The sequence below is a fragment of the Argiope bruennichi genome, chromosome 6 (assembly GCF_947563725.1).
Source record: "Argiope bruennichi chromosome 6, qqArgBrue1.1, whole genome shotgun sequence".
NCBI classification, from domain to species: domain Eukaryota; kingdom Metazoa; phylum Arthropoda; class Arachnida; order Araneae; family Araneidae; genus Argiope; species Argiope bruennichi.
Genome location: NC_079156.1, coordinates 69,135,183 through 69,150,009, shown reverse-complemented (window position 1 = coordinate 69,150,009; position 14,827 = coordinate 69,135,183). Strand labels below are relative to the sequence as shown.

The window sequence follows — 14,827 nt, the reverse complement described above, 5'->3', positions numbered from 1 at the left end:
AAATAGCAAAATTAATTGATAACAAAAACTGGCGAAGAAAGTTCAGTTCTGGAAGTTACAGATTCTGTCATGTTTTATTTTGCAGCATTTTTAGCCAATTGAGAGGAACATAATCAATGACATTAAACAAAAATTTTCTAAATCGTTTCTTTAAAATTTTCTAAATTCTTAGATAATTTCAACGAAAGTATCTCAGTGGAGTTTTTCTTCGTAAAGAATGTGTGATGAAATAGATTTTTTAAAAATTATTATTATCTGGGAAATGATGAGCAGTGAAGAACAAACGACTGTTGATGACTCAACTAGATGTCATCATAAGTTGATAAGTCATTCATAAGAAATTAACATTTTCGAAAATCGATCCAGTGGTTAAGGCTGGCGAATTCTGTCGCAGATTTTCCTCATGAGAAATGTACAGTGGAGTAATGCTTTTAATAGCTATCAAAAACACATTGTTGTGGAGGGCAGAGGACGGCTATATACGTAGAAGTCATGACCTTTGATATAATGTTAAAGTTTTTCGTAATCGGTCCATCAATTAGATCTTGTTAACAGTTTTCCCCACAAATTATGTATATTTAATCAGTATTTTTCAAAAATTTATCTTCAAAAATAAAGAATTCCGGCAATCTATCATTTATATATCTAAAGATCATAAGCGTTTATTAGTAAAAAAATGTGGCAAAATCGAGTCAGAACCTGAGACTGCGCAGCTGGATCATTGATTTTTCTTATTATTTTCAGGATGTAGATAAACGGCATTTTCGTGTCCATTTTTATTTCATACTATGTACACATTTTAATTTTCACGCACAGTATTTTGCAGTTGACTGATTCCATTAAATTCTTACTTTTCTTTTCAAATAATGAGGTGAAATTTTATATAAATGCATTCTATATAAAGACAGTGGACTAGGAAAGTTCCTAGATTAATAAGCTGCTCATTAGATTCGGATGGTAGTTTATATTTATCTTTAAATTTGCACTTTATTTATTATTATGAATCAGTATAAATATAAAATAATAAAAATTGCAGACTTCGCCTTAGTAAATTTCGTTACAATGCAACAAAATAAATGTAAATTAAATGTGAAATTTCCAATCCTATAACTTATTTTTATTAATGCTTATTCGCGTACTGATAAATCAATAAAACAAAGATTCACTAACATAAGAAAAAACTTGTCTCAATTGCTAGATACATGCCAAAACAGAAGTTGGACTTTCGCGCCCAACAATGGAAGAACTTGGAATTTTCTAGATAACCTATACCTAAAGGGTGGGAATATTTTTAACTCCGCCCAACGTTACTGACGGCAGTGGACGATTATATTACAAATGAATCTCATCTGGTGACAACTGAAGATGAAAATATTATATTATGCCTCTGGCTTTACTACCCACTTTAGCTCCATTGGGTATTTGATGTTATTAAGCGATAGAAACTCGAAACAAAGATTGTAAAATAACTTACTGGGAACATTTAAAAACTGATGTAAGTGCACTTTCCATGGGATCAGAAAGAATTAAACTATTAATGGTTATATATTGAATAGTTATATATTGATGAAATAATGAGTCTGTAGCGCTATTCATCAAGTCAAATAATAATTTCAGAACGTTATTAATATTTAATGTATTTTTTTTATTTCCGTTACTATTTTATAACACCAGCCTTTCTTTCTTTTTACATTCTATTTCTTCTAGTGTGAATTCTCAAAAAGTCAACTTTAGGAATTGCCAGAATTAACATACGTATCGCTGAATTATCAGGTTTAATATAACAAAATCTTAACAAAAAATCAAGCAAAAAAAGAAAATACCTAAAAAAAATTTCCAAAATTCAGGAAAAAAATTGCACGCAATTAAATTGATATAATTAAAAAGACATTTTTGAAATTTTAAAATAGCGTAAAAATCAAATCTGTGCTGCAATATTTTTCAAAATTATGGAGGGAAAGCGTCAAAATTTCGTTTAATTTGAAATTAATTAAAAATCGCTTTTGAGATTAGCTTTCCGACCTTCTTAAGTATATCTGTACCGAAGTTGGTGGCTTTGGCTCTAAGGTTCTGCCCGCATTGCGCCAATCTGCGCACTCGCAAACACTTCTTTTTATAAACATGGATTCTTTATTGCAATAGAATATAACAAGATAAAAAAAAATTGTAAACGATAAACAGGGACAAAAAAAAAAAACGCCCAACGTGGGGCTCGAACCCACGACCCCGAGATTAAGAGTCTCGTGGTCTACCGACTGAGCTAGCCGGGCTTGCGAAATTCTTAAAATGTATGTGATAACATGTCATTTAAAAAAACAAATGCAAATGATAAATAGGGACCAAAAGAAACGCCCAACGTGGGGCTCGAACCCACGACCCCGAGATTAAGAGTCTCGTGCTCTACCGACTGAGCTAGCCGGGCTTATGAAACCCTGAAAATGTGTGTGAAAACATCTCATTTAAAAAAAAAAAAAAATTGCAAATGATAAATAACATTAAGCGTGATCATGTTAAGTAGCGCCCTTTGTAATACACATGATAATCAAGAGTAAAAAAAAACGCCCAACGTGGGGCTCGAACCCATGACCCCGAGATTAAGAGTCTCGTGCTCTACCGACTGAGCTAGCCGGGCTTGCGAAATTCTTAAAATGTATGTGATAACATGTCATTTAAAAAAACAAATGCAAACGATAAATAGGGACCAAAAGAAACGCCCAACGTGGGGCTCGAACCCACGACCCCGAGATTAAGAGTCTCGTGCTCTACCGACTGAGCTAGCCGGGCTTATGAAACCCTGAAAATGTGTGTGAAAACATCTCATTTAAAAAAAAAAAAAAATTGCAAATGATAAATAACATTAAGCGTGATCATGTTAAGTAGCGCCCTTTGTAATACACATGATAATCAAGAGTAAAAATAAACGCCCAACGTGGGGCTCGAACCCACGACCCCGAGATTAAGAGTCTCGTGCTCCACCGACTGAACTAGCCGGGCTTAGTAAATACCATAAAATGTAGATGATAATAAATTATTTTACAAGTTTTTATCGACACTGCATCTGCAGTTTCCCACGGTTCCATGTTCTCCAGATAGTACACAAACGGAGTACTTGAGATCCATTTCCTATCGTGCATTTATAAAAGGTAAACCTAAATGATCATGAAGTCTTTTATTATCATAACTCATTAATAGTTTTTAATTAAATTCGTTTTGAAATTAATCTTTTTATTTCATTTTAATTTATTTTTTTTATAATATCCCATGTATTAACAAAATAAAATAAAATATGTAAATATTCGCGGATGATATAAAAAAAATTATTTAAACAGGATTAGTAGTTTCTGTGTATTAATGAATATAAAAATTTATTTAAGAAGGTATTTGTTTTGTATCAAATTGAAAAATAATATTCGGTTTTCAAAAATATATTGTTTTCAAATTTAAAGGAAATGATTAATTAGAAGCTTTTGGTAATTTAACAAATAGATGGTTAGGATATTCGATCATTTAATCCTGGTACTATTATGATTTTGTTGTTGTTGTTGCCGATTAGTCATCTACAATGCCTTCAAAAATATGAAAAATTGTATCATTTCTATTTTACACAAACAAGAAATGAAACAGATATTAATGAAAATCTATAAATAAATATTTGGCCTTTATTTTAAACATTTGGCAGCCAGCTGGTTTAATAAAAAGAATGAATGTGTTTGATTTCAATTGAATCTCTGGCGCATAGATTAATATTCTTGGTTTCACTACAATGTTGTTGTTGTTGTTTATAATGGCACTTGCCATGGACAAGCTCGCTGACGAAGTCAGTGTCACTACAATGTATCTTTAAACATCTTATTGGGAAAGACGTTTAAGCTGTGCTATTTATCTATTTTGTTTGTTAAGAGCATGGACCTTCCTGATGAAAGAAATTCACATTTGCATGTAAATTAATGCGGTATATCAATGCTTTCTTTAATGCGTTAACTTATTGGAGGGAATTCTATAATAATATTTTTTTTTTTTTTTGCTTTGTTTTTTTTTTGCTTTGTTTTTAGGACAAAATTATACCACAATAGAATATATTGAATTCTTCTAAAAGACTGGATTGAAAATCTAGATAGATTGTTAATAATCTTTGTTTTATTTAACATTTTAGAGTTGGCAACATAATGCTATTGTTGTAGAATTCTTTCAGACGATCAAATACGGCGATGTACAACTATGTGTAATGTATATGTGTAAATATCGATTGCGTATTAATCACAGATAATACGTAAAATCTCTGGAAAACTCCAAAAATTTACACTTAAATACTCGAGAACAATATATATTTAGAGTAATCAAATATAAATCTGTAAGTGGACAAAAAATAGAATAATTATTTAATAAACAATAAATTTCCAACATTTATTTATTTATTTTTTGCAACAAAGCATTTTTATATTAACACGTTTTCTTTTTCAAAATAAGAAATAATTTAATTAAATCCCTTAAGCTAAAAATCACTCCCATCGGGGGGGGGGAACCTCAGGTGTGAGGATGAGAAGCTTCTGATATGGTGGTTGGTTCTCGCCAACTGGGTGGGTACAGTAATGGTGATGGTCAGCTATCTCCTATCGATGACGGGGTGTGCTTCCCATGGGAAGGGTTGTACCGTGACCGGTGATGGCCCTTAGAACTCAACCTTAATTCCCACCGGTAATGCTGCGTGACGATCCGGTCAGTCAGATAAATCCATGTGCCTTAGTAACGGGTCTGAGTGGCCAATTACTGTTAATCTAAAATATCATGGATATTTCATCTGAAAATGCTATAGTCAAATTCTTCAATAGATGCTTTTTCAAAAATATCCTCTTTTATTTCTTTTTAAGTAAGAGAAAATTTATATTAAGTTCATCTCCTGCTTGTCACTAAATGTTTAAAATTGCGTTATTAGAATAGTTGGCACTTTGAGTGGCCCGCTTGGTTGTAGGTACAATTGGAATAATTAATTCACCGCTTTCTGCTTCTCTGATTTAATATTTAATAACATTTACATAAAACATTCTTAGTACAACTCCTATGAGCTTCATTGCTACTTGAACTAGCCAAATCAATACACAATTTCGAATTAAAATGAAATAGTACGATTCAAAACGACAAGCGAAAAGAACAACTGCCAGAAAAGGCATCTAATATTACGGAAATCAAGGTCTAATAAAACCAAATAAAGAATTCCGGAAATGCTATTATCTCTTTCTGAGTTCAGTAGTTCAAAAGTATTATTCCAGGATCCTAAAACGAACAGTAAAAACAACTTTTGTGCAATAATATGCTCCGAAATATTGAGAAAAACGACCAACATTTTAATTTTTAATGCAAAATCTAATTATAATTATAGAAACCCTTTCTTTGAGAGTACCTGTTATGCGAGAAGTTACTAGGAACTAAATTTGATACCCAATAGTTTGTTCTATAGAACTTTTTGGATGATCTTTTTCATCCTGCATGTCGCAATTTGTAGATAATGGATTACTTTAGTACGCACTTTATAGAATTAAAAAAAGTAACTGTAAAATAATGAACCAAATAATACTCGCTCTATTGCACAATAAACTTATTTTTGCTATCTTAAAATATGTAAAGGAGTGAGAAATCTTTAGAAACAATTGTTCTCTATCTAAATTTATTATTTTAATTTTTTTTATTTCACTATTGTTTTCTATTTCAACAGAATTTTTTTATCTTTAAAATAGCGTGGAGGCATTTTTATCAGTACAAAATTGCATTTCCCTCGATTAATTTCATAAGCCACTAAAATTCATGTGATTATATGATAACAAAAACATGTAAAGTAGTGAAAGCAAATGATATCAATAGATTTTATCATAAATATTTATTTCATTTCAGCAAATAAAATAGTATGATTCAAAATGACACTGATGTCATCATGGCTTTCGCTATGATGTAATAAATGCACCAATTCGTAAAAATTTTTAACAATAATGTGAACGACAAATGCAATAAATTGGTGATTATGTGAGTATGTATTTATAGTCACTGGATTAACCACATTTATCGTAACATATATATAAATTTGTGTTTAGTTATTTTTATATAAAACCAAATTGAACACTTTAAAGAGATGGCAAAACGAAACGAATTTTATTAGAGTGTAAGAAATATTGCATGCATTCCAAAAAAAAAAAAAAAAAAAAAAAAAAAAATTTAAATTATTCACTGTTAAATCTATTATAAGTTTTATCATTCGGTTTTAAAACTAATTTTTGTCAGAAATAGTTTTTTGTTAACCTTCAGTAGGAGTAATATTTGAAGTTAATGTAATAATAATAATAACACTTTTTTGCTTTGTTTTATTTGATTTCAGTTATATTTGGAAGCTACACTAGGAGCATTTGCAATAAACCGGAAATATCCCAATAAAAATAAATTCACGGGATGAAAGTTAACCCTTTAAAAGGCCATTTTTTCTAGTCATATTATGTTAAAATATTTTTAGGCTTGAAATTAAAATAAGAAAAGAGATTCATTTAGCTTATTAGATAGATTTAATTTGATTCATTAATTAATTTGGTTCATTAATAATTAAGTAACAAATCAAGACACATCATTTTGTGTGAGATAAAGAACGGAAGCATCTAAGTTTCTGTCTTTCTAAAAAAGTTTGTCAGAACTTATTCCAACCTACATAATTTCGTACAAATATTGATAAATTTGGTGGGAAGCATACTTCCCACGGCTCTAGAAAAGGATTACGTTCAGTGGTGGCGGGGTGGTCGGCTGTACGCAAGAAGAAGAAGAAGGCTCTAGAAAGGGTTAAATAAATAAATTTCAATGAAAACAAATTACTATTTTGGGAAACAGTTTGTATACAGTTAGTAGTCTGTTGTACTCAGAAATATTTAGAAAAGGATTCTGTTTTCCATTTTTATATTCTCATTTTTAAACAAAAGGTACTATAACCCTCAAAAAGGAAAAAAAAAAAAAAAAAAAAAATCGAACTCAAAATGTTGACATTTGATATCCAATGAAAAAGGCATTTTTGGAATTATGTCTGTCTGTGAACACAATAATTCAAAAACGCTTTGAGTTAGATGGATAAAGTTCGTTTATGTGATCTTTACACCACGTTTGTTTATATATACAAAATTTTGAATTAAATTCAACCTTAGGAAATTTGTGTATCAATCCGAATTCAAATGAATACTATACACAGAGATAAATCGCTAAATTTGGTACACAGTTTCAGCATCTAAAATAAAAAATAAAAAGTTTCAAATTTTGTACCAAATTTGTCAAAAGGTTGCCCAGCTATCGGTCTATATATTGAATGCATGTAGACTCCTACACAAAGACGCACTTAGATAAATGAAATTTGGTATATGATTTTGTTATTAAAATAGAAATTTTGAATAAAATTTTGATTTCAATCTATTAAAAGTGAACTTTCGAAAATGCATATTCCGTTCCCTTCATTATACGACAAAATACTATTCGCACATATGCACAACTCAAAATAATAATTTGAGTACTCGTGGCATTCACGACTTTGGTCAAGGTTAGCAATTTTTATGCGGAATACTAATTACAGAGTATTCGGGGCAACTAACTAAATAAAACTTAAAATCAAACCATTTGACCTACAATACCAAATTTGGCACAAATATATCTTGGAGAGTGGGAATGTGTATCTCGAAGCAATTTTTTTTTTTGAAATTTTAGTGAATTAAAATTAAGCTGAATTTTGTCGTTTCCCGCGGTAACTTCTAAAAATATTATCGTAAAAAAATTTGCACCGTTCCAAAATTTTAAAAATTGTCATTTTATTCATACCAATTTAACGGTCGTGTGAATTTGTGCTGAATTTTGATAATTTTTGAAATATTTATATGTAATGATATTTTATATTTTAAATTCAATTTAATTAATTTCCAATGTTTTATCTTAATTTAGCCCATAGTAACTTCATTCTAAAATATTCTCTTATTTCGTGATCCAATTCCACTTTCTCTACTTAATTAATTCAAGAGAGATTTGTAAAATTGCTGAATTGGCTAAAAGCTTAACTTTTCCACACTCCGAGTGAAGGGACAAAATACCGCTGACGTGACAAATTCTTTTTTAAAAGATCCCTCTGTTTCCCTTACCTCGTCAATGCGTGTAGCAAAAATCCCTATCGAAATCTTAATAATATATTAGCACTATTAAGAAATATTTTCCTTGTCAGAATCACAGGTTATATAATACGAGGGATAATTTATTTCTTTCTTCTACCCATTACTGCTTTTGTGCGGCGCTGTGGCGGACGTGCCTTGTCCGCTTCTATGTTTGTAAATAATTATGCTTTCCCGATGGATTAAAATGAATTTAAAAATGTAAAATGGCTCATCTATGTCTTCAAACCAGCCTTCTGCTTCAAACAAAAAAATACTTATATATATATATATATATATATATATATATATATATATATATATATATATATATATATATATATATATATATATATATATATATATAAAAGTAATATTTTAAAATCTGATTTAAATTTAATTAATTTCCTAATTTTTAGCTCAATTCAGCACATATTAACTTCATTCTAAAATATTCTGTTATTTCCTGACCCCATCCCACTTTTTCTATTTAATTAATGCAACAAAATCTCTGTTAAAATGCTTTAGTCAGGGGTTCCCACACTCCAAGTGAAGGGATAAAAATTGTTGATCTAAACAAATTCTTCTAAAAAAATCTCTATAATTCCCTTACCTAATTCGACGCGTGTAGAGAAAACCCTATCAAAATCTCATGGTATATAAGACCAAGGATAATTAATTTCCCCCTTTTTTACGCTAATCTGCTTTTGTGCCGCGCTGTGAGGGGACTTGTAATAAATCATTGTCCGCGCCTCTTGTAAATAATTCATGCCTCCCGCTATGAAATAAAACGAAGTTAAAAATTCCAAAGTGTCTTTTCAGTTTTCGGCCACGAGTCTGCTTGATTTGATGATGATATATAACTTTGAAAATGATATATAACTTTAAACAAAGAATAAGGATTTTATTTAACATCTATGTAATTTATCCGACGTATAAAAATAGTGAAGTTACAATACCGAGAAATTTATAAGATAGATGAACAGACTATTTACATTTTTAACAGCATTATGGAGTTACGGGATCGTCTCCATTAAAAAGGTTCATGCGCACTACAAACAAAGTAAGCAAGACAATTAAACTAGCACTACTTTAATGAAAACAATTACAATTATTTGAAAACAAATACAACCAATATTCCTAGCGAACCAGCTGGTGACCTGAGGCGGCTGGTTGGTAATAAAAGACAATTAAAGTGTGTAAAAGTGTGCCAAATTGTATTTTAAACCGTAATGTCTGATTAACTGAAATGTATTTCATTTAAAAATATAACTATGCATAATGTTACTATGTTTAAAATATGACTATATAACAATGTGTAAAGATTCCATAAGGCCCCTATGTACATCATCATCAGACGTTCCCAATAAGCTTAGTCCATCTATGTATTTCATAATTTATTTTCCGAACAGTGTTATATTGAAAGTATGAAAATTTATATTTTAGAATTAAATATAGCATTTCTTTTTTTTTTCCATATGTGCAAATGATTTAGGTGGTTAAAATAATTAATTTTTATAAAATTTTCTAAATACATTTAGTTGTGCATTTCATAAGATAATAATTTTTAAAAAATAGGCCTTATCATATCTTGATCATCAACATTGGAAAAGAAGACAGAATGAAATAATAAGAGCAGGAATGAAAGCAATTTGAATTTCATTTCAACTAAGAAACATGGTGCTGTTAAATATACCTAAAATGCCTTTTAAAAACTAATTAAAAATAATTTTAAAAGTTATACTGCACGATTATTGGTATCATTAAAAAGATAATTTTTAGAATTTTAAGATGATATAAATATTCTTTTTCTGCTATGATATTTTAAAAAATTTAGAATGGAATAACAACAAGAACAAAAATTCGATTCACTCTAATTAATTAAAATTCTAACAAAAATTGCTAAAAAAAAATTTCCTCGATTTGTGCATTCCCACACTCCAGACTACAAATGTGCCAAGTTTCGTAGCTCTGAGTTAGACAGTGTTTCACCCATACAGCTCCAACACACACACGCTCATCTTTTTTATTAATGTAATACAATGGTTCATGCAATTTTAATTAACTATTTATTCAACAATATAAAGAATATTAATATAATTACATTTACTCAGTTAACAGTTTAATGGACATCAACAACAACAAAAAGAAAAAGAAAAACAACTTACCACAATTAACCAAGTCCTTTTTTTCTATTTGTGCAAATAAAAAGCACAAAACTTTCAGATTATAAAGAATATTAATATAATTACATTTACTCAGTTAACAGTTTAATGGACATCAACAACAACAAAAAGAAAAAGAAAAACAACTTACCACAATTAACCAAGTCCTTTTTTTCTATTTGTGCAAATAAAAAGCACAAAACTTTCAGATTAGAAATAAAAATATTAAATATATTTTGAAACTTTTCAGCAACAAAATTAATATAGAGCTTTACGACAACAAATGAATGAAAAATGCAATTGTGTGCCTTTTATGGAATTGCGTGTGCAGGGGCCAGTATCTTATCGCTGAAACATTTCCTGAAAACAGACCAATTGCTGAACCTTTCTTTTATTTTTAGAGGTTATGGAAGTGGAGGGAAACGAGAGGAATTCTCTGTTATCTTGACGAGTCAGCTTCGAAAATAGTGGATTCGAGAAAACAAGGGAACAGAAATAACTATGGCCTTTCCTATCATGTAGCCAACACTTTATTTGATCTGCAAAGCTTATCGGACTTGGAAAACACATACCGTTAGATTATATAATGAGATTGAAATATATGTGGAACCTAATATTCTGTGAAGGGACAAAATGATATAAAATGATTTAGGTAATTTCTAAGTTTTTCACAATCCAGATCTAGGGTTGGTAACTCTTGAGAAGCAATGGACAAACCTGTTATCAATAACAGTAAGAATAATATACGAAAAGATAAATGTTTTTTGTTTTGTTTTTTAATTTTTTCTTTACCTTTTTTTCCATATTTTCTCATTGAGAAAATACAGCAATCGTAACAAAAATTCGACCTCGATATTTTAACGTATCTCCAAGTTTTAAACCTCTCCGAGTTAAAAAAAACAACAACACATTTTGGAAAATGTCCGTTCATCTTTTATGATAAAGACAAATCAGAAACGCTTTGAGCTGAACGGTTGAAATTTGGTTTACTGTTTTTATACCAAATTCGTAGATTTCTATGAAATTCTGAGCAAAATCCGTTCAGAGAAAGTCCGTCTGTCCGGCTGTTCGAATAAAATTTAACGCGAGAATTACAAAACGAAGAGAGCTACATGTATAAAATACTGTACACAGATTTAACATCTATATTTTAGACACCTATCGAATTTCGAACCAAATCCAATTAGTTCACTGTCTATGGATCTGTGCTTTCTGAACATGTAAACGCTATAATGCAAAAACTCAATGACTTAAATATATCAAATTTGGTATGGGATTTTGTGACTACAAGTGCCGTTTTGCGTCAAATTTTTATTTCTATCGGTTGAAAAAAATGAGTCTAAAGTACAAATTAGATTTTCAGATACTATTAAGAGTATGCCAAGGATTAATCGCCAAGAATGATACGATAGATTCTGCGAAAATGCTAAATTCATACCAAAGGTTAAAATTTCGTATCTATTGTATGCCATTGCCATGTGAGGCATTCTTTAGCATGACCAGTTTATTAGAAAGCATGAGAAAAAGTTTTGTGAAGACCACTTCCGCTGATTTATTTTCCAGTAAATGAGATATATAAACACGAAATGGTTTGTCATCGGTAAAAACATTTTCCCTCGAGGGTTTGATGAATCTCGGCATTTCAGACATCTCTGTACTGAAGTCGGTCTGTACTCTCAGTCGGAAAAAACACATTTGTGGAATTATATATGTTTCTTCCTCTGTCTATGAACACGACAACTACAAAAACGATTTCAGTTAGACAAGTAAAACCAGGTATTTGATCTGTATACCAAATTTGTAGATATCTATGTAGGACTCAGAAATCACTACTATTTTAGAACGCACATTTAATTACATTTAGAACGATTAGGACATTTAGGATATATATACATTAACATAAAAGAATTGAACATTCAGTAGATTTCGTCGAATACGTCGCGTCTCGTCTTTACTTTCGTCCAGATCCGTCTGATCTGAAACGTCTTTACTCTCGTCCAGATCCGTCTGATCTGACACGTCTTTACTCTCGTCCAGATCCGTCTGATCTGCTCTCCGTCTAACCAGCGTCAACTCCGTCTAACCAGCAGATGGCGCTCGCCAACAGGCGCTCGTCACTACATCTATGCATTTTTTAGCAAAATCCAATCACAGTAGGTTTGTCTGTCTGTCCTACCGCAAGTAAGCACGGAAACTACAAAATTTAAACAAGAAGCATAAAATTTGATGCATTATAATAGGATCTAATATATGGATTCATATTAAATTATTTTAAATCAAATCCATCTAAGGATTAATCGTCTGTCGATCTTTACATTTGCATATATGTAAAAGCATTGACTTAAAAACGCAGCAACTTAGATAAATGAAATCTGGTATGTGATCTTGTTACTAAAATTGGAATTTTTTTGTCAAATTAGAGTTAGTTCCAATTATTCGCAAATTTTTTTTTTTAAATCCAAAGTGAATTCTTTTTTTATAATACAATACTCAAAATACAAAGCTCAAAACGCTCATGAATGGGACTCAAAAAGATAAAAATCTAAGTACTCATGGCTTTGCTCAAGGTCCACAGTTTTTCTGGAAAAAAAAAAGGGGGGGGTATTTAGTTTAATTTAGTTATATTAATGTCCCGTTTTAAGACAACAAACAGCTATTTTGGGAAGGACCTCGTAATTTTGAATCGAGGTCAGATGACGAGGACGACACCTGAGCTAGCACCCCCCTCTCCACACCACACCGCACCGCACCAGCGGGAGGACGTTTGATCATGACGGATTTAACGTGCGCCAGACCAGCTTACACGACGGTTCTTCGGTGGAATCGAGTCTCGCATCTGAAGCCCTCCGGTTCCGAAGTCGAGACCTTGTACCAGGCCACCGCGGCCACGGAAGAGGGAAGGGGATAATATCTTTATCAGGAAATATACGATAAAGTTTTGAGAAGACCGATTCCGCTTAATAACTGAGGTTATAACTGAAAAAAAAATTAATTTATAACATATGATTAAATGCTATTTTAATTAATTATAATATTACTAATTAAGTAGTATTGTTGTATAAAATAAAGCCCATACAGTTATTGGTCTCACTCATTCAAGGCAGAGAAATTGCATTTTCGATTTAAGTTTCGTGCATGTTTAAGAAAGTCATTCTCATAAGAAAAAGTTTGAGAATCTTATTTTTCCTTGAAGGAATAACTTTCATAATTTTGCAAGTTGTATGAAATAAGTATTAAATGTGTATCATTTCTATTAATTTCTCGGAAGACATGTAAATGTTATTTAATTGTATGCATGCGGAAATCTTGACATGTGATAATCAAGATAATTAATAAAAACAATCAATCAAAAACTTTTATATATCACGTCTTTTTTTTTTTTTTTTTTTTGAGAAAGAAAAAAAAATCTAAGAGGTAAAAAAAATCCAAATATCTTTTTAATGTTTATTTATTTATTTAGAGGCAATAAATCAGTCATCATTGCTCAATTATCAATAAATCATCGATCAGTGTTTTATAGGTCTTCTATTCAATAAAGCAACCATTTGTGTTATTAACAAAACAATCTTCGAAATTTGCCTCCCTAACAACATGTATTCTTCTTACTTTCTCTCATGCGAAAATATACAAAGAGAAAATATTATTTATATAAAAAAAAAGTCGATTTTGAAAAGCCTCTATTTTTTTAATATGAACCTTAGCCATCTTCGGCGACTAGCTATTCGCCCACGATATTAATGTTATTTATTTAGTCACTATAAACAACTTAGTCACCTATATACTTTCAAAACAAATGAATGTAATATTATAAATCACACTTGAAAAATAAATATAGAGCATTTTGATAGTTAATTACTTATGCAAAGTGACGATATTAATGGCGAAATCGGTCCAGTTACTCAGACTGGGGTTTTTGACAAAGCTCTTTACATGATTTTGTCAAAAAAGAAGAATTATGGGATAGGTTTGTATTAGTACCTGGTTAAACATTATTAGGTACAAGCTGATACTGATACTTTTGAATTTGATAAAGCTGGTTCTTTTTCTGTTTGAATGAAACCGGCTACTTAGCATTTGCATCGAGATGAGATGCTGATACTCGGTTTTGCAGTATCAGGAGCAGATTGATGCTGATACTCGATTCTGTCTGACACTTTTACCCCATAGCTTTTTAAATTCAAACACTCGGCAACCAGTCCCTTGCAGATCAACAGGCATTAAAACACTACTTGTTAATATATATATCAGCTTTAAAAGACTATTATCTCTAGCTAAAATGTTAATTAATTTAACTTAATACATTATTTTTAAAAGAATTATTAAAAAGTAAGGACTTTTTATAAAGTTTAAAATACTGATAGCAAGAGTTTGATTTCTTTTTTTAAGCATTTCGTCACACATTTATTTAAAAAAAAATATTAAATTTTTAGTTTTAAAAATTATAAATATTTTCTTTTTAAGTTTTGTTTTTAAAATCGCCGTTATATTCAGAAAATTCTATTTGTGTTCAGC

General features: G+C 30.5%; 1 protein-coding gene and 5 non-coding genes across 6 annotated transcripts in view; all 6 read right to left on the bottom strand.

Moving 5' to 3' along the window:
- Positions 1-10,568, bottom strand: part of LOC129972697 (uncharacterized) — a 68,271-nt gene extending 57,703 nt beyond the window's left edge. The window contains exon 1 of the mRNA XM_056086922.1: positions 10,467-10,568. The gene's annotated coding sequence lies outside the window, so the exon portion shown is untranslated. The remainder of the gene's footprint in view (positions 1-10,466) is intronic.
- Trnak-cuu (transfer RNA lysine (anticodon CUU)) lies at positions 2,198-2,270 on the bottom strand. Its single transcript has one exon. It is a non-coding gene; the product is annotated as a tRNA-Lys (tRNA).
- Trnak-cuu (transfer RNA lysine (anticodon CUU)) lies at positions 2,350-2,422 on the bottom strand. Its single transcript has one exon. It is a non-coding gene; the product is annotated as a tRNA-Lys (tRNA).
- Positions 2,560-2,632, bottom strand: Trnak-cuu (transfer RNA lysine (anticodon CUU)). The gene has a single exon. It is a non-coding gene; the product is annotated as a tRNA-Lys (tRNA).
- On the bottom strand, positions 2,712-2,784 carry Trnak-cuu (transfer RNA lysine (anticodon CUU)). The gene has a single exon. It is a non-coding gene; the product is annotated as a tRNA-Lys (tRNA).
- Trnak-cuu (transfer RNA lysine (anticodon CUU)) lies at positions 2,922-2,994 on the bottom strand. Its single transcript has one exon. It is a non-coding gene; the product is annotated as a tRNA-Lys (tRNA).
- Positions 10,569-14,827: the final 4,259 nt, after the last annotated feature.